This window comes from Rhinichthys klamathensis, unplaced genomic scaffold, assembly GCF_029890125.1.
Source record: "Rhinichthys klamathensis goyatoka isolate OS25496 unplaced genomic scaffold, OSU_Roscu_1.1 h1tg000210l_1, whole genome shotgun sequence".
In the NCBI taxonomy this organism is placed as follows: domain Eukaryota; kingdom Metazoa; phylum Chordata; class Actinopteri; order Cypriniformes; family Leuciscidae; genus Rhinichthys; species Rhinichthys klamathensis.
This window is the reverse complement of record NW_026606735.1, coordinates 1,880,879-1,900,116: the sequence shown is the minus strand read 5'-3', so window position 1 is coordinate 1,900,116 and position 19,238 is coordinate 1,880,879. Positions and strand designations below refer to the sequence as shown.

The 19,238-nt window shown below is 37.3% G+C and overlaps 1 protein-coding gene across 1 annotated transcript in view; it reads right to left on the bottom strand.

Moving 5' to 3' along the window:
• Positions 1–19,238, bottom strand: part of si:dkey-215k6.1 (transmembrane protein 132C) — a 264,184-nt gene that overhangs the window by 228,361 nt on the left and 16,585 nt on the right. The window lies entirely within an intron of this gene.

The following is a 19,238-nucleotide window of genomic DNA, read 5'->3' as shown; positions in this document are numbered from 1 at the left end:
GCTAATTGCCATGATACAAAAATTGTGAAAACGGCTTTAGAAATAGATTAGAAGCCAATTTAATTTATTAATAGGCTAATGATTCTTTTTAATAAGCATATTAGTAAAATGGTAGAACCAGTCTTATCTGCCGGCCATTTGATTTCGCCCTGCCGCTCAAGACCGTAGACAGTAAATCTCGGGACAGGTTGGAAACCTGTACATTTATATCTGCTGCTTCCTTTACAGATTTGCGGGAACCAATCACAAACCGGCTTATCCACCTTGCGCGCTATTGGCGAGTTTAATCGAATCCAATTCTCGACGATACTCAATAGCTTCTTTTTAGCAAATAAATCGCTCGAGTGGGTGTGAATACCACAAACTTATTTTTAATTATTTTTTTTTATTTTTTTTGCATAACCTGCAGAAACAGACTTCTCACCAAAACAATAAGATCCCGTATTACAGAAGTATAGTAGGCCTACATCATACAAACTTAGCCTGCAGAACTTCGTAAAAACGAGGAACAAAAACGTTTCATTTTCTTCAACAACACCATGATAAAAAACAATACATACCAAATAGCAAATCAAATATGAAGCCTACATCTGTAGAAGGGGTGCACAATTTAATATCCTACATTTAATATTTGACATTATTTAATACATTTCCAGCTCTTTACTAGTTGACATAGTTATATGAACTAATAAAATAAGGTTTAAATTAAGATACATTTCTATATAGGTAGCATTGCTGATTCCACCACACAAATGACAAAGGCGACAATTCTTTACATGTAAGATTGTAGGCTGTATCTTGAAGATTATTTATATTGAATTGTATTGATCTGTTATAAAGACGAAGATTGACATTTCGTTTAACAAAATAAGAACACAATGTTGTAAAAAATAAACAACTTAGGCTGTGTGTGTTTCGACTAGGCCTATTTTTTGTTTAATTATATCAGGTAATGAAGATAGTCTATTCACACACACACACACACACACACACACACATATATATATATATATATATATATATATATATATATATACACATACATAATACACATGTAGAAAACGTATAGCATATAAAATATACATTTTTAAAAAGCGGCTCATTTATTAATTTTGCCTAGGGCTCCTATTCAGTGTTCGCCTCTGATTGGGGCTGCTACTATTTGCTTAAGCTTTTTGAACGTAGAAGTGTGATAGAGGCGTGATAGGCTATACATTTTATGTGGATAATAAAATGTGGATAAGGCATATTTTGTAGCCATGACTCATGTCCTCACAAGGCCAAGAAAATATGCAGTTTCAACGACATAACATCTTGTTATTACGCGAAAAAAATTCGTTTTTAACAAAATAAGATCTCGTTATTACGAGAAAATAATATGTATGTGGCAGCAAAGACTAAAATAAAAATAAAAAACCCGTCATATAATCGTTATATCACATCAGAATGAATGGTAGTTCAAAATATAGCCTATTATTCACCGTTAGCAAATATGAGTGTCTATTTTAAGACAAGGGCAGCGTGATAATAAATAATTTATATGTGAAATAGCCTGTCTTGTATGATGGTCGATAGCAGCGGTAGTCCGCGCTTGGGCTGGAGCGTCATCTCTTGTTTTATAGTTGAATCGTTTAGGAAGGCTCTACCTCCTTTCGTGTATCCTGGGAACTGCTTCTTATGATCTTAAGTCTTATTGATCTTAAAAAGCGAAATGGACTATATCGTGAAGCATCTGCCCATCTCATTATAATCAGTGCAATAAAGGGACCCACATCAGCAGCCACTATAAGCGGGCTTAAAACAGCTGCTGCTGTCATTTACTCAGTCAGTTGTCAGCTATCGGGTAGTCTTTCGAAATTTAAAAGACATACAACAGACCAATACAAAAGAAACGAAGCAGATAAAAATAGGGTCGAACCTGGGAGTCGAACCTCTGTCACTAAGAGCAAAACGACATTGACTGCCGTGCACGCAGAATGTATTTCACAGACATGAATGTAAACAGAGGCTTGGATCATACTATATATTTACATACGATAAAGGAAAAAAGCGATAGCCTACACATGCCCAATGAAGAAATAAAAATTTGACAGGATAACATTCCAAAAACAGAACCTTAAAGACGGATCGCTATTCAGATCGACAATCTACTACATTTGTCTTTCCATCCATTAGATGGGCTGAACTTTGAAGAAAAGGGTGGGGCTGCTTATAATATTATACAAAACGCCGCTTTTTACGCCGTCTTTGTCAGACAGAAGCGCCGCAAATAACGGCGCACTGTGGGTGGCCTCCGGCGTCAGAAACGGCGTCATTGCCTGGATAAAAAAAACGCCGAAAATGACGGCAAATTGGCTTTGTAAACGCCGTAATTTGCGGCGTTTGTACCACAGGACGCCGTAATTTGCGGCGTCTTTTCGTCTTAAACGCCGTAAATACCGGCGTTCTGAGAATGAAACGCGTTTGGATAGTGGTGAAATTTGACCCTTTTGGCTTTCCATATTTCCCTGACGTGCGACGGCTTGACCTCGCGCACAACTGAAGCACGTCACATGTTCAGTGTCAAGCTAAAAAAGCTGTCAAAGAAAAGGCAGTGCAAAGAAACTGTTCACAACAGGCCACTTGCTGCACCTTTTAACTCTCCATTGAAAAGTAAATAAAGTGCAGTATTGCAATTAACAAAGGCTTACAAGCTACAGTTTGCACTGTTGTCTTTCAATAAATAGAACTAATTTTCTCTACACATATTTGATTCATTTTGTCCAGCATTTGCAAGCTGTACTCTCTGCCCAGTCAGAGACATATATTGTGTAAATGATGTTTTCAGTTTTCAGTTCAATTAATTCAATCCAAGTAAATGGAAGACTCACAAGATGTCACCAAAATCACTCTGTCCCCTTTAAATCTTTCAGAAAATGATGTAAGTGTATCGAATTATATCGAATCGTATCGTTGGCTGAATATCGTGATATATATCGTATCGTCAGCCGAATATCGTGTATCGTATCGTATCGTGAGATTAGTGTATCGCTACAGCCCTAGAAACCATGATACATTTTTCAGGATTTTTGTATTAATTCCAAGTATCATTTTATTCACATAACATAATGTAGTTATTAGAATTACTACTACTACTACTACTACTACTACTACTACAGAAAAATTATGCTGTGTTCTTGTGATTTTTTTACTGAGGAGAATCATGAACAGGGATAGAGAGACTCCACTGAGGACCACTTTATAAAGACAACATGCAAAATCCTGGGCCTGTCTCCTTCTCTGTCATGCACTCTCCATCCCTGCTTGTCTTACCCATACTCCTTTCATTTCCTCCATCCCGCCCCGCCCCCTCTGCGGCCTCTCACACACAGTAGAGTGATTGTGAGGGGGTAAAAGGGGACCAGTAAAGTGGTGGTCGGACATGGATGTGCGCTGGGCCTGCGCCAGGCTTTTCTAGCACATCTCCTCCTAAACCATTGAAGCACAATACAAACGCAAGTGCATTTCTGCTTTAATTAACACACATACACAAAATCGAATAAGAAAGCAACAGTGAGGGAGAAAGAGAGAGAGAGCTCACTAGGACCATAGCCAGTCATTTCAAAAACTGCTTGGCTGGGTTTCCATGGTGAAAGAATCCCGGCATCTCTGTATGGGTTCCAGAATCCTCGTTGCTGTGGCAAGACGGACCCAAAGTTACAAGGAAGTCAATGAAAAAGAAAACAAGAAAGACAAAAGGAGCGCCCCAGGCCACTCAAGACATCACAGTCTATGAACACATTAACAGAATTAACAGAATGAGTGCTACATCCGGCCATGGCCAGGCCAAAACCTTGTCCATGAGTGTTAATGAACCAGACTCCACACAAACGCACACACAAACTGATGATCAACCCCTGCCCCCTACCCCCTGTTTTCCTCTTGGCTGTCCTCTACGCTAATCCAAACAGAAGGGATGGATGCCTCAGTCAGACCACCATGGTCATGTTATATGTGTCTGTATGTGTATGGCGTTTGGAGCTTGAAACACACTATGGAGGCCCTTCACTTGGCTACTTCAATGCCAATTCCAACAGTGGCACTTCCCACACGCTGGGGAGCGGAATACTGGAGGTCATACTCAACAACAAAGGTCCACAGCATGGCAAATAAAATGACAGAGGGGGAGACAGAGTGGGAAAGAGATTCCTGACTGGCATTGAAGCCAAGACTGATCTTCTCGCAGCTTACTCATTTTTTGACTTCAAGGAGAATCAATGTCATAAAGAGATGCAATAAATGCCACCACCACAATTGTGCACCAATTAGAATCGAATTGAGAATGTCTTGTATTTTACTAAATTGAAATATATACTAAATGAAAAAGACATTTGAATTTACATAATTTTTTAACTGAAATGTTAGGACGGACAGACGGACAGACATACAGTAGATAAAATTAAAAAAAAAATTAAAGCTCCTAGAGACTCTGCACTGTTACTTTCTGTTGTACTTATATGTGTACGCTCTTTAAGACAACACAAATGAACCAACTCAGCAGGCGACATCAAGAAAAAGTGGTTGTGGATCAACATTACCTGACCCCAGACTACTTAGCAAACAACATTATCAAATTGCTTTGCTATTTTATCCTCTTACAGACATGTCTGTCCTTGACCTCCTGTGATACAGATCTTTAGATAATTTGACGGCTGGTAAAATATGAATATGAACATGCGCTCCATTTTCTACATAATCGTGCCATTGTGCATCCATAGAGACCTATAAAGGGCAGGTGTACATTTCAGCTGGGATCCATCTGACTAAATGGCCATAAGAAGAGGTTGTTGATGATAAAGGTGACCCTGTTGGAGTCATGGCTTAGCAGTATATTTACATAACACATGCTATGGTGCTCACGTGGGAGACAGGTTCAAATCAGGCTTGCATTTTGTATTACAAACCCATTCTGTCCATACTCAAGCTAAATATAAAATGCAAAAAAGCACCCATGCTTCAGACTGTCCTCTCTTGCTATCGTTCTGAGAATATGTCCCAACAAATTTGGTTGTTCTTCACATCAGCCATCATATGCGGTCTGCTGCCATATTTAATTCATTTAATCTGACCTATAAAGCACTTAATACATGGAAGGAGGCCAAAAATAACCTGTGGTTCATTAATACCATTTAAATGTTGCTTTTATAGTCTATACATAACAATGGTCCTGTCCTTATTGGATCATCAAATAAATTGGCCGAAAAAGAATCACTCAATCACGACGTCATCAACAAAACCCATGTTGGACTGTCCTTAGAGATCCAGCTGGCTGTAGCACATGCATGTATGGGAAATCTTGGATAACTTTCAATCACCTAGTCAGACTTTACAAAACAGAGTTTGGTGTAAAACCTTCTAAAGTCAGGTGCACACCAAGGAATCACAACAAAGACACTTGAAAGGGCTCAAGTGGACTCCAGCATGGTTAGCAATGAACGCAATCTGGCTGAATTTGTGAAAGTGACCCAATGGCAGTCCAAATACCATTATGTGCATGTTTAGTTTTAGAAGTAAAACTAAAGGTACAAAAATTCACAGAAATGTGAAAAATTGCACCCAACAAAAAATGCCTTCTCCTCCCGAGTTGTCACCAAGCCACAAACTGCTGCTGGTGGTCCATTAATATTACTGATATCAATAATGAAAAGGCACCATTCAGAGCCAAATAAAACAATATGAAAAGTGACCTTAAAGTGTAAGGAGAAGGAATCACCAATCAATCAAAAAATGTGTTGCATTCTAAGAGAACTAGGTCATTACAAGTTAGGTACTATGGTTCAACACACATGTTGTGACCCTTTGATGACACCTGAAAGTGACAGGTTGATTTCAAGAAAAACAAATATGCCCCCAGAAAGTACACTTAAATGTTACTTAAAAATGTATGAATGTCATTGTGTTAGATAACAAAATAAACTGTCATTTTGAAGAAAATGCAGTTACACTTTTAAAGCACAACACAAGTTCAAAGAGGTTCAAAAGTTCAGAAAGTTTTTTAGGTTTTAAATTATAAAACAACAAATATCTATTTTTTAAAATGACAAATGTTTAGTTGTCAAATACAGTGGACTATATACAGTGTCACATGGTCCTTCAGCAAACATTCTAAAATGATGATTTGGTGCTCAAGAAACATTTCTTATTGCGATCAATGTTTAACCCTGTAGTGCTGCTTAATATTTTTGTGGAAATCATGACGAATAGAAAGTTTTAAAAAAAAGCAGTATTTTATGTGACATAGAAATATTTTTAAAGAAAAAAAAATCGTACTGACCTCAAACCTTTAAACACCACGGTAGCTGAATATGTCCAGTAATTATGAAGTAAACTTTGTTTACTCTGCACACTTATTGACTTCATATGTTTGTTTTCAGTAAAAATAAGAGAGAACTTTCTTGGGGTCACTGTATGTTAGTCCTCACCCTTGCAGATTATAAGGGGAAATGTTCGATTTGACTTTCAGGTACATGTTTGAATTGTAGAGTTCGAAACCACTGGCCTACTGCCTGCCTGGGCGAAAAAATAGCTCCCTCAAATGACGATCATCATCCTGTAGTGTTTTACTAGTGAGACAATGTGTGAATCCGATGGAACCTGTTAGTTTGTGTGTGGAGAAAGAAATGTGCTTGTAGACAGTAGCGGTTTTGTGTGTGTGTTGACTTGTTTTGATGTGGCCTGTGAGACACATATCATAGTGTTTAGCCAACTGAAGATCTTCAGCTAGCCTGTTTTCCGCTTATAATGCAGCTTTCCTAAAGAGCTTCTTAGTTGTAGAGGGGGGGAAAACACAAACATACCCAATCTCTCACATACACAAACACTGAAAACTGTTGCCTCTGTAGTACGCTGAAACAGACTGATGTTCCCTGAGGCAGACTGAGAGAGGTTAGATCTCTTGAGCTCGGGGAGAGAGACCTCATCTCTCATCTCATCCTCTTCACTCATACACACACACAGATCCCATACTTAAGCAGTCACAACCATATGTCATACAAGTGTAGGGTCATCACTGAAAAAAAAAATATTGAGGTTCATTCACATCATTTGATTCTTTGAAAAGATCTGACTTCATTCACAAATAACATGTCTATCTTCTCACAAACGCACCAATGAAAACAAGGGGTTTTCAAAGAAAAACAACTTAAATTTTGGTGTGTTCATCACACAAAGCTATCATATGGCTTCAGAAGACTTGGAATATAGCACACAAGTCTGGCTCTGTGGTAACTCCACATAGGAGGTAATTAGACAATCAGATAGCAGATGTCTGTAAAGAAAATGTGCCAACACAATAAAACGGAATTATTAAAACTCCCAAAGCACCAAGTAAATCACTGATAGATCAACAGACAGACAGATAAATAGATTTACTTCAGTGTTGCCCAAGGGACAATGCATTACACTAGCATCATAAAACACAAACGTGGAAAAATGTGTACTGTTCTCTGCATTCTAGCGTGAATATCATCTGTGGCACGGTCTTTTGTTAATGGATCAGGTCATTGAAATGTAATGTTTATATCATCTATTACAACATAAGCTGCTTGCTGTCAGGATATTAATGTTATCAGACTATTCTGCCTGGATTAAAACAGAGAATCTGCCATTGCCATGCCACTAATCTGCAAATCCAATCGCACTATGATGCTAATCTCTGGCTAATCTGATGGGAAACGGACTATCGTTGCTTCAAGCTAATTACTTCGTGCATGTGCTCCCGTGGTACCATTCAGAGCTTTTATGTCTAGCAAAGACTTTGTCTTTACATTGAGACCCTGATCTGATCATCAGAGATGACCAGAAAAAAAGTATGCATATTGTGACTACAGCACAATGAAACTTATGTGTTTTTTACACACCACCATCTCAGGTGTTTTTTTTTTTAATCCTACTGCTTATATTACATATTCCAGATTTAATTATATGGTGATTTCATACTGTATGTAAGAACAAAAAAGACTATTTAAAAGTCTTTAAAATAAATTATGAAATGTATTCAACAAACAGGTTAAAAAGTTTCATCAAATGATTTATTGTAAAAAATCATTCGGTACGTCAATTAAAAACAAGAATAACGTAGAATCTGGACTCCAAATCAAATAATAAGTTTGTTTGTTTTTTAAAGGCCAATTTCAAAAAAATTATTTAATTGCACTTAAAGTGAGCTTTGTATTCTAATTTTTTCTTGATAATATTATTAAATAAATTATTCCTATGCCATTTATGACACTTTTACAAAACGTTAATATAAACATTACAAAGAGAAACAAAAGCTTTTTGTGGAATTTAAACATTTCTCCTATGACACCAGAATTTTTAACCCTGGGTAGAGAACCGTTTTACACTTGTAATTTAGAAGCAGGGTTAGCACTGACTTTTACCCTGGGTAATGAAACCCTGCTCTGGAGGGTTTATGAATACCCAGGATAAATGTTTGACCCTGGGTAAATTATTACCAGTGTGAAACATGAAGCAAGATAACCCAGGATTCCATTTACCCGGGGTTTAGGATGACCCAGGGTTAACCATTTCTAGTGTGAAAAGCCCTTATTTGTTCTTGACATGAATTGCTACATATACTGGTCATTCACTGGGGTTTTTTTCTGATGATGACAGCACATACCTTTTGAGATGATATATTTCCAAGTAGCTCATCCTTTATGCATCTCTCTTCCCAGGACCGTTTGTCTGCATTGGGCCATTCATTTGCTTGTCTGACTCATCGCTAAAGACCATGCTGTGCCTTTTTGGGAGGAGGGCTCTAGACGGCGCACAAAAACAACCGCTGACGCAATTCAAGACAGCTGGATTCCTTGGAGCACTGTCCAATATATTCCTTATGACTGATGAAGTTTTGATTGATGACAGTATGCACAGTTTGGGCATCTTAACATCTCAAAGCAAAAATTCTACAAAATAAAGTGCTACAAAGCTGCACAGAGATGCAAATCCAACATAATTTATGACCACCCAAATATATGTAATCTCTTCTTGTACACCTCTCCTTTTCACCAGCCTGAGCCTCAGAAGCCAATAAATCAGAATGAGATCTGCATACGTTATTCATAAGTTCACACTGCACGAGAAAATTCATTAGCTCCTCTCTAGAATCTACCTTTTGAGTGAATTTGCCGCAGAAAGACGCATGAACAGATTTAAAGTGATTGGTTAAGGAAAACACCTTTACATTGTCAGAATGATCACTAGTTCCTCTGGGACTAACTTGGCAGGAATCTGTGCTATCACGGACTTTGCACACAGTTAGCTATATTCCTTTTTGACTGCCTTTATATATTTCACAGCTCCAGTGTAAAGAGCTGTGAAAGAGCTCTTAAAAGTGCACCAGAAAAGTTGAAAGGGCAACTGAAGAAGGTCACGGTGAACAACCAAAGGGTTTTCTCACCCTAAATGGAGGTGAAGTTCCATTAGCAGCTCGTGCTGGCATAAAAGGGCAGTCAAGCTAAAAATAGGTCCCATTGAGGGAATAGAGCAGTCTCTTTGGACAGTGATCTGCCATTAAGACTGAATGACTGTTTCATTAGATGGATCAACTGAGGCAACTAACTCACTAATCATCAGATTCATGCACTAATGCGTGAGATCTGGAGTCTGTGAGTAGAGAGGATTGCACTCATAAATCTCCCTCAGTGACAATTTGATCACTGGCATGTTAAAGTAGTGCGTGTGTAAGTGGCCGTTTCAGTTCTCGACTCATGCTGACGTACCCTGCTATGATATCTACTTGTGTTAGACAACATTGCAACTTCCAAATTTTCCTGATGTAGTCCATTTGAGGTCAACCCGAACTGGCAAAAAAGTGTAAGACTGAAAATCAGACAGGTTGAAATCCAGAGTGCACTAACATGGGTATTAAGACACAAAAACATTGCCAATGTGTGAACAGCCTGTAACAAAACTAGATCTTCCTCGACTGCCTAGGTTATCTATAAAAGCCTGTAGACAGTTTTTGCTGGGAAAATCAAAAGGATGTGACGTTTCCGATCAGATGCTTTCTAAACTGCAGTTCTCTCACCACTGTCATTTTTGTTGTGCATTTATTTTGTTAAAAATTAAAATTACAGCCGTGCCACAAAAAATATAAAGACAAAAAAAAAAAATATATAGTAATCCATTTCTGCCTCCTATGTCCCTGTGCTAAAGTTTTCACATATCATCTTGTCCTTGCTGACTGTTTTATTCGCGCCCCTGTCCCCTCACTGTCTTGCACCCTCCCTCTGTCCCCCAACCTCTTACAGAAACACTCTCTTTTCTAAGACAGACTTGCTGAGCTCAGCACTTGTGTCACACATGCTTCATTAAACCACACAAAATGGAAGAATATTTTAATAAGGCACATTATAAGCGCTTATCCACTGGTCTTTATTTTAGGTTTTGTATCTTTAATAAAAAAAAATCATTCCTTTGCACTATTCTATTAACATCATCTTTTCCCAAAACCAATCATTAAAAAAGAAGGGAAAATAGGTATTTTTGTGGTTACTTGTATAAACAGTTAAAAAAGCCTAGACAAGAAGCATACACATGAGTCACCAACAAACTGTTACTGTTACTCGTAAGAATTCAGACGATTGTACTGATGAGCAGTACACAATAATGCGCAGATGCTCAGCTTTCATGCACCATGGTGTACGCATATCCTATATCCACCTCTCAGTGCACAGCCAACTTAGCCAGAAGAATAAAGGGTTACACTTAATATTATACTGTTCAGCTCTTCAGAATTAAACGGGACATTGAATTCTCTTTCAGTTGGTCATAATGAGAAGAAGCTTTTAACAAAAACTAGTGCTAACTGAGCAAGTCAAAGCAAAAAGCAAAGTACAGAATAGATATGTAAAACAACTCAATACCCCTACTCGGAAAACCTACTCAACTCAAAGCACTATGGCACACACACACACATTTTTGTTTAGTACAAATGCAAATACAATGTTTGTGAAGATATGTACTACAAATTCGAAGTGAAGTGAATCAGCATTGACGTGTTCCTGGATCAGCAATTGTCTTAGGCCTGGTAGAAGATTTATATCATAATTCTGTTAAAATATAGAAAAAAATGTAAACATTGAATAAACAACATGTACAGTAAGTTTTACTATTTAAAACTGTAATTTAAAAAAAGGTTAGCCAACATTTTAAACCAGTAAATTCAACTGAATTAGCAAGGCCAAGGCAAGCTGCTATTAAAATCTGTTTTGTACATTAACATCTACTGACAACCACCATTATAACACAGGGGGTAAAGAAAAAAGCCACATGATGAATCCAAGCTCAAGTAGATTTTGCACAAGCTAAGACAAATACTTGTACAGTAAATAGAAGGTGCTCAGTGTCATTCAGACAAATACAAAACACCATCATGGTAACACACAACACTAAAATAATGCAATAAAGATTACTTTAACAACATATTACGATGTAAAAAACTTAATTGTACATAACTGAGATTAAAAAAAATAAGAAACATAATTATTAAAATAAAAAAACATAAAGGAACATAACTTACAAAATCATCATGGCCAGTATGCCATGCCTCAATAAAAGATTAGCCTAATAAAAAATTTACAGTATGAAGATAAAAAAATATATATATATAAACAGCAGCTAGAACATTTAACAGATTAAACAGATGTCAAGTAAGTGGAACAATAGGATGCAAAAAGTTTGACCTATTCCTTTAACAACATTCCTAAACTGAATGTGGATTCTGGAGGACAGTGCGATCCGATTCTCAGTTATCATCCACTGCATTATTTTCAAATCTATTTTTCATGACCAAAACTCAAGGCAGTGTCTCAGCAATCCTTAGCACTGTAAGCTTTGTTTAACTGACAGTAACACAAGATCAATAGACAGAGAGGCACAAGCATATACGTACATGTGTTCCGTACAACACGTAACTTTGCAAAAGTCAAGGTTTGTGATGTATGCATTTACAAACACATTGATTAAGCCTCTAAAATCAAAGCATCCCTGGGGTGGTAGATCGATCTAACAGCCTGTTTGTTGCGCGTCTTTCCTCTCCTGTCCAAAGGAGTTTATTTTTGAAAAATGAAAAGACTCTTTTATTCTCCGCTGGATGGAGCAGCGAGAAGAGAGATTTGTAGCACACTCACACACTTGGTAGGCTGTGTTGAGAATACGCCCACACATGCAAAGAGCCGAATAGCAGAGGGGGAAAGAAGTAAAGAACAAAAAATGAAGAATATGGAAGACTCAGGTGAAGAAAAGAGAAAAGATGGGTTGGAGAAGGTAAGGAACAATAGATAGGGAAACAAGTGGAGAAATCTGAAATGGATGAGTGTGAAAAGAGGCTAAAGATGAGGAAAAGGACACGTTTAATCTGGCTTCCAAAGACTAAGAGAGGGGAGGGTTCAGCCTGAGAGCAAGGGTCCAACTCAATCCTCAGAAGACGTCTCATTGGCCAGCACTTCAGTAGGCATGAAGCAGGCAGCAAGTGATTGCACATGCTGACTGAGACCCAAGAGAGGCTCATGGGTCCAAAACACCACTGGACAATGGCCATTTTTTGCGTCCTCCTTTTTGCTCTCCAGAGATTTGTCCAAAAAACACCATCTGAGAGCCACTCTGGTCCGGCCAATGACTGCCAAACGTTCCATTCTGCACAACATGTACCAAGACGATGAGAGAGATGGCAAGAGAAAGAGAGCGTTACTCACAGGGCATGATACAACAATTGCCTGCTAGAGGAAATCTCTCTGTGAACCGTGCTTATGGAGCAATTTAAATGTACGTTGGGTCAGACTTTTGCGTAGGATAAACCGATCAGGATGTTATTTACTGCCAAGGAGTGCAGCAATAGAGCTTCTCTCCACTTATTAACACCCCCGCACCATGAAAGGCTTGTTCCTTGTTCACCCTTGCTAAAATATAAAGCTTTCAAGGAATTATCCAGATATCATGAGTCTATCGCACGGGTGCTTTTCCAGACATTGGTTGCTGATCATATAGTATGTTATGAATCTTGATCTACAGCACCTGGATTTAGTCATGCTCTAGTTGCGATCACATCAGACATTTTTCCAAGACTTATTTTGAGACCACATGCATATATTTACACATTACATATTGGTACCTACTTTTTATCCTACACAGCTCTGATTTCAAAACAATAAATGCCAGAAACAGCTAAATCTGGCTTAAGCATGTGTATGTGTTTTCACTCTGCTCTGATTTCATGCCGAGTGCTAGCCGAGGTGAGACCAGGGTGTCCTACTACAGCTGACAAGAATTTTACATTATTACCGCTTTATACTCAAAATACTCTCACACAAACAAATGTTTACTTCATACTTCAGAGGTCAAAAGTGAGATAATTAAAATGCATGCTGAACACACAAAGTTCACCTAAAAAATGTCAAAACAATTAATCTGGCACTAGGCTACAGCCATTTCAATCTACCTATATATCAAAGCAAAAAAAAAAAAAGAATAAGGGACACACTGACACATCAACAACAGCAGACACATGACATTAAAAGAGAAAATTCTTCTGAAATAAAAGTGTCTGATGTACTTTTATATAGACATACATAAATGTTTACAACAAAAAGCTCTACCCAGAGAATGTATAATCACTAAGCTGCCGCTGTAAGAATGTGTCATTTAAAAAGGAATGTCATTGTACTAACAGACATCAGTAGCATTTTTTGGTAAACCAATATTAAAGTCCCCCTGTAGTCAATCATTTAATCCCTTTAAACTCATCTTTGATCACCAAAATGACATATTTAAACCTCCTTTTCTGTAAAAAAAAAAAAAACTTTTATAAAATAACTTGACCAACTACACCCTTCCTTAATTTATTACACGTGGATCCATGAATATGCATATTAGCCCCGCCTCCACTCAATCACACCAGCTCAGACTACCTGATCCACTTGGCCAACTTTACTCTAATAAACGCTGCACAAGGGTAAGTGTAAATACTGGTTTAATTCAGCAAATAATGTGTTGCTAATGTTACACAAACCATGTTCCCATTTGCCATCTCAGAGTTAGACCGATGCCTTCTAAAAATCAGCATCCTTAGAAACGCTTTGCACAACTTAGAACGACAGTGTAGAAAGGCAGGGATTTACCTCATATTGTGACATAGGCAAAAGGCATTATTGCCTTTTGCATGTACAGTAGGATGTCACAATCAGGTCAGATGACTCCATCTGGATAAAAACAAATTGTAAAAAAATTTTTTTTTTTAATTACCATTGTTTTTTGGTAATTTCATAATATGGACTTTGGAGGGGAAAATTAAATACTTCAAAAGTGTATAAATAAATCACACAGACTCATATACACAAGAATATTAACAGAATTCAGTTACACATACAGTACACAGACACGCTCAGTATGTAGACTGGCCTGCTTCCCCTTGGGGCCCAGGGACCAGATGTAGTTAACTCACAATACTACTAAAAATACAGCTCTGACTAACAGAAGAGATTAATTAAAATGAACATGGTTCACAGACTACCCCTCCCTTTCTCTTTGTCTTTCTCTTCCTGTCATTCTCATGTGTGGGGGTGTCCCCTCATGTTAAACTCTCTTTCTTTGCATTCTGTCCTTCTCTGCGTCTCTACTGGGATTTCAGAGTCAAATTCAATCAAGGTTAACGTTACTCTGCATTCAACTCTTGGATCTCCTTTCAGAAAAGCCAAGACTCAAACAAGGATGGCGTCTCTCACCTGGGATGTGAGAGAATACGTCAGGACTCGCAGGTAGGGATTTGAAGCTCACTGAATTTGCGGCTGTGTGTAACAGACCAAAGCAGGTTCCACAGACTGAGCAGATTTTCACAGTAAAAGATTCTTCAGACTTTTTGCAAGAATTCTTTTAACCCAGCTGATACACAGCTTTATAAAAATACTTCAGGCGGAGGAAGTTCAGATTCAACTCTTGGTAAACACAAGAACGGAGAGAGTGATGTTGTGCCCTCTCAGCTGTGATGGTTTCTACAGACAGAGAAAGGTCAAAAGGTGCCAGAACTCGTAAGCTGAGAGACTTTGGTCTCCCTGAAGATGGGTAAAAGTATAGTATATATCCAGGTAAATGAGCAGATTATAATGTTTGGATGGATCACTGAACACTGTGGGTTTGATGTCTGATCAGGTCCCCTGTGCTACTAATGCTTTTCTGCATCTGAACTTGGAAATACACGTCAACTGAGGACTGTTTTCACTATTGTTCCTGTATCAAAGAGACTGTATCCTTCAATGCCACACAGATCTAAACAAATATTTTACTTCAAATGACTGCTTTTAGACAAAGCCTTAATGAACAAGGTGATAGCAATAAAACCTGATCTGAGAAAACCATCGACTAAAGCATGCCCTGACTTTAGCTGTGAAGCAGGGTTCTACGCTAAGGTTTTTCCCAAGGAGCACATGTGCTCCTAAATGAAAAAATTTAGGAGCACACAAAGAAATTTTGGAGCGCAGTGAAAAACAGTAACCAGTAATAACAAACTATTTATTATAAATACACTACGTGTGTGCTCCTTCTCTTTGTGTTCAACTATAGTGTGAAACCGTCGATTTGATGCAGAAGTATAAATCACTTTACAATCACTTTAGTAAAACAGAACAAGGGGAACGTGTTGCTCTCAGGAGGAGGCACAATTGGCACACAGTGGACATCTGCATCTTTCCACTGCAGAGGCTCTTTCCACAACATGGAGGAGAAACTAGTTTAGAGTGTATTAGTATTTACTAGTATTAGTATCTACTGTAGATTTAGTCGACTAAAATCTTATTGTATTTCGTCGACTAAAACTAACACAATTCAGATGACTAAAATATAATGGGTTTAGTTCAATTGTAATGCATTAATTTAGAATTTCTCTAAAATGTCCAAACCCATATACTCCCAGAGAAAACATCTATTAACCTGTTAATATGAATGATTGTAAAGTTTGAACATGCAATACAGATACAGATTTAACTACTGTGACTTAAAAAAAATATCTTAAAATTAAATAAAACCACTTTTCCTAAAGTAGAATAGTCTTCTTTTCAATGAATGTTCAAGTAACGAGCAGTGAATGCTATTATTTTTTTCTTTTGTTGCTTGATGACACAGACCGCATTAGGTTTATTACCCACTGTCACTTTAAGACATCGGATCATGTCCAATGACTTGCGGATCCAATTGCACTGATGCACATCCGACACACTCAAAACTGTTTAAGACATAACCACCAACATAGTTTACGTGAATACTCTCCAAAATGGACATTACGACATAATGTTGTGTGTATTAGTCCATTCAGACACGAAAGAGAGCTCAGTTCAGCTTCAGTCCTCGCGCGCTGTGTGTGTGTGTGTGTGTGTGTGTGTGTGTGTGTGTAGGCTACATGGCTGCGCGCTTCGGGTCGGGTGTGTGCGCAGAAAACCGAACCAAATAGAGCTCTTTTTTTGCGTCGTCACTCTTATTCAGATCTATGTGTCTGCTCTACTAATTCTCCCAGACATTTACATTTTTTAACGTCTGATGAGATGCAGCGCATGTCAACCCGTGTGCCGTTGTGTAGATCAGCACGTTACAGTACAAATATGCGCATCTACCACAAACGCAGGACATCAGTTCTTACTGGATCGTCACTATCTAACATTTTTGTCTAGCTTTTATTTGTTGACGAAAATGTCAATAGATTTTCGTCATAGTTTTTGTCATTCAAAACTAGTTTTTATTTAGTTATCGTCTCGTTTTCGATTATGGTAGGTAGGCCTAGTTACTCGCACATTGTGCTCGTAAATCTTTTTTTCGGTTCGCACGTATCGATTTTTAGGGGCATATGTGAGCAAAATGGTCGCACTGTAGAGCCCTGTGAAGGAAAAGTTCAATCAAAAATAGGGGTGTAATACATGGTTATATATCGAGATATCACGATATAAAAATGCGATAATATGTATCGTTGATGTAAACGATATGATTTGCAATATAGAGTTTGTTTTATCCAAGACCCAGCTTACTGTATTAATAAGTTATAATTCAACCAAAAATGTAAATTCTGTCATCATGTGCTCACCCTCAAGTCGTTTCAAACCTGTATGTTTTTATTTAACTTCCAAACACAAATGAAGATATTTTTTATGAAACCTGAGATATTTATGCCCCTCCAATTAATGTCCATTCCTCAAAACTTAAAAGATTTAAAAAATGTCATAAGGCATCGTAAAAATAATCAATCGAGTGGACTAATTCAAATCCAATTCTTCTGATGAGATACAATGTCTTTATATGATGAAAAGATTTACGCGCATATTGTAATAAACACAAACATTCGAATGCTTGCATGACGTGAGTAAATGCAGAATTAAACATTTTGGATGAACTAACCATTTCCAGTTTGCGAATAGGACACGCTTTCTTGCGATTAGAACTGTGATTGATTGCATTGATCATCTGAAGCGCATGCGCTGGAACGGCAGTCCTCAAAGTGAAAGCGCGAACATCATTTAAATCACCAAATCACATTTTGTTTTAGTAGTATGATTATTCAAAGTTTTTTAGATGGATTATTCTTATATGTATAGTGCATTAGCGGGAGAGGCGGGACATAGCGAGCACTGGGAGAGTGGCTTGTCTGTGTAAGACATCCAATGAATGCCTGCATTGAAAGCATACTGCATGAAAGAGTACTGCATGAGAAACACAACTTCTATATATAATGTTGAATATAATGTATATATTAATAATAATTTAATGGGGGAATATTTGTGGGTCCTGATAATAATACAATAAAAATATGACTTTAATAATAAGAAATAATAATAATAAAAAAAACTCTCTTCTTTATCTTGGCTTAAAACTCTCTGGGGTCGGTGGTCTCGCCGGCGATACCAGCTCACTTTTTTCCTTATCAGTGCAAAAGAGACTCAAATTACTCTGTTAATTTTGATCTTACATATAAGTGTTGTACATCATTCGATCCTGTTAAGTTTGTATTTTTTTTGTGGAACCTCATAATAAAAACAAAGTGTTGTGCTTTTCGCCTAATAAAGAAAAATAAACATGATGCGCGTTCTGCGTTCTCTGTCAGTGAAGTCCATTCTGAAACGCGTCCGAAAAATCATCTGTAACTCTGCAAATACTCAGTCAAACAGGTATACAGGCACACAGGCATGAAGCCTGAATTATCTTCTTTTAAATGAAGTAATTTATATTAAAAAAAAATTTTATCATTTTATGTAATCTGTACGAAAAGAGAGAGATGATAGTCGTTCTCGTCTCAGCTCATTAAAGTTAATTTGACCACGCCCACGGAGCGCGCGCTCTATTCAAACACAAACGCTCTGAGGCGATCCACGCCCACATCAGCTGGATAACCCAGCGAAAGAGACTCATATTACGATGCTGTGAGGAATAATAGTACTATCTTAATAATAATCCTGGAAAAAATTACCTCAGAAGTAGGCTACAGGTAGTTTCATTTGGAGGAGCAACGGATCCAGCCGAGGAAATAGGTACATTCTTTATTTTCAAGTGCTTTGTGCTAATCGCGATATGGAATAGTGTCTGTAAACAAAAAGACTGTTTGAATCGCGTTTTTGTGTGTGAATGAATGAACAGCTTTTACCTAACTATATTCCAATACTGAGATGAGTAAAAATCGACTGAAATATGTTGAAATAAAATATTTTTGTATATAAGCAACGTATTAAACTGCAAATTAACATTTATATGTCCTAATCATAAAAACGATATGTTACATATGAAAGACAAGATGTCGTTTTTACTGTAAAATACTGCCACATCAAATAAGCTTGTTGCTAAGATGTTATTATAGTGTTTGTTCGATTGTAAGCTATATTCAAACTAATTAATCCGCAACTGTGAAATATGTATGATAAAATGTATACTTTAGTATATAATACAAAGAAAGATTACATTTGAAATATAGTTAAAATTTTAATTGTTGTTGTAATTGTAACCTTTTTATTAAAATAGCAAAAATATATGTAGGCTACATATAAATAAATCTTAGGTAAATCTTAAAAGCTCAATATAAGCCTCCTCTTTAAATTATTTGTATTGTGTTTTATTAGTGACACATTTGGGATACATTCCCAAACTTTCTGTAAAAACAGTATGATAATTAACTGCACAATTACTAGAAATTTTTACATTTGATATTATACAATTTGCAAGCACAATTT